This window comes from Echinops telfairi, unplaced genomic scaffold (genome assembly GCF_000313985.2).
Source record: "Echinops telfairi isolate 266 unplaced genomic scaffold, ASM31398v2 ScPeMD7_5;HRSCAF=22, whole genome shotgun sequence".
NCBI classification, from domain to species: Eukaryota; Metazoa; Chordata; class Mammalia; order Afrosoricida; family Tenrecidae; genus Echinops; species Echinops telfairi.
Genome location: NW_022103901.1, coordinates 31997331 through 31999628, shown reverse-complemented (window position 1 = coordinate 31999628; position 2298 = coordinate 31997331).

The window sequence follows — 2298 nt, the reverse complement described above, 5'->3', positions numbered from 1 at the left end:
TCATATATAAATATATTTACATATGTACGTTCCTGTAGTTAGACCTCTATAAATGATGCAATGGACATTTATAGAGGTCTAAATACAGGCATGTACATATGTAAATATATATGCATATATATATGCATATATATATATAAAACAAGAGGGGAATAGAACTATATACTCGTATCTACATGTTAAGAATTAAGGTTGCAGATGGAAATTGGGCCTCAACTGAAGTACTCCCTAACACAAGAACACTTTGTTCTAACAATCCGGCATTCTGTGATGCTCACTTTCCTGACATGATTGCAGAAGACAAAATGGTTGTGTAAGCAAATGTGGTGAAGAAAGCTGATGGTGCTAGGCTATCAAAAGTTATAGCATCTGAGGTCTTAAAGGCTTGAAGATAAACAATCGGTCATCTAGCTCAGAAGCAACAGAGCATACATGGAAGATGCACACAAGCCTATATGATCATGAGGTGTCGATGGGATCAGGTATCAGGCATCAAAGACTCCGAGCAAAATACTACCCAATGTGAATTGGTGGGGAGGGAGGCATGGAGTGGAGACCCAATGCCCATCTCTAGACAATCGGACATCCCCTCACAGAGGGCTCACAGGGAAGAGATGAGCCAGTCAGGGTGCAGTATAGCACCAATGAAACACAATTTTCTTCTAGTTCTTTGGTGCTTCCATCCCCCCACTACCATGAGCTCAATTCTACCTAACAAAATGGATTAGACCAGAACATGCACACTGCTACAGACAAGAGCCCACAACACAGGGAATCCAGGATAGATGAACTCCCAGGGTCAACAATGAGAGTAGAGATACCAGGAGGATTAGGGAAGTGTCGGGGGAGAAAAGGGGAATCGATCACAAGGATCAATTGTAACCCCTTCTCGGGAGGACAAACAATGGAAAAGTGGTGAGGGGCAATAGAGGACAATATAAGATATGAAAATAATTATATAATAATAATAACTTATCAAGTGTTCATGAGGGTGGGCAGGGGAAGAAATAGGGAGCAGATGTCAGGGGCTCAAGTGGGAAGAGAATGCTTTGAAAATGATGATGGCAGCATATGTGCAAATGTGCTTGACACTGTAGATGAATGTATCTAAATGTGATAAGAGATGTAAGATCCCCCAATAAAAGTATTTAAATAAAATAAAAAATAAATAAAATATAGGTTTGGATAGTTTTGCCCCATTTGGTATATGGGATCGAAAGACTAGTTCCTCACTGATGCAATAAACGTAGGGTTGCTTATGCACTTTGTGTCTGAGCCCAAGCTTTGTACAGGGCATCTGGGTGAGGATTTTAGTACTGCTTGCTGTAGGGGTGAAAAGAGACTCCCAAATTGAAGTATAATTTCTAGAGACACATTTATTAAATCTTAAACAGGAAAAAGGCAAACCATCTGGATGAAGGAGACCATCCACATAGGGCCATAAAGGTTTCCACGGATTCCCAGTCAGACAGCCATGTAAGTAGAACACAGAGAACAAAGAAACCTATCACCAAGTCATCATTTGGGGCAGATGAACTCATCATGATTGCAGGCAGGACTAGAGGAGCAGGAAAGAGGCCATGATTGGGATAGATATGCTATTTCACGCTAGAAAAGTTTACAAGATTGACGCAAGACCCTCACTCCAAGGCAGTCAGTGACTATGTGACCCCAGTATCCCAGTTTCCCTCAAGAACACACCCAGGCAGTCCCTGAGGACAAGACTGACCACCCTCCCCACCCCCTGAGCTGGCTGACAGGCCACAGTCCTTTCACAGTGTTGAAATCTAGGAGAGTGCTGGTCAGCCGCTTGCAGACACACCCTGCCTAAGGACAAAACTTCTCACATTGGTCAGAAAGAACTCAGTGCAGGCTCAAAAAAAGGAGTTAGGGATCTCACTGTAAACCAGAACTTTCCTCAAACCTAGTGCTCAGAATTTAAGCTCTATTATCTGCTCTAATGGAAATCCCACAAATGGGTGATGTTAACAATTAGAAGTTTATTTTCTCACCTTTTAGGAGGCTAGATCCAAATCCAGGGCAGTTCTAAAGAAAGCCCACTCTGGGAGAAAGTTCTTACATTTTTCAGAGTCTATTCCTTGGTTCTTTGGTGATGTTTACTCAACCCTTCACTCCCTCCCTGTCATCAACTAGATTCCAACTGTGGTTAGCAGCTCAATAGGAGGCCCGCGACACCATCGGTGCACCTGGTGATCTTCACAGTGGCTTGTACTTTCCCCTTCATTTGGCTTTCTCTCCCTGTGCCTAATCTTCTCTTTTGATATCTCAGAGGTGTTT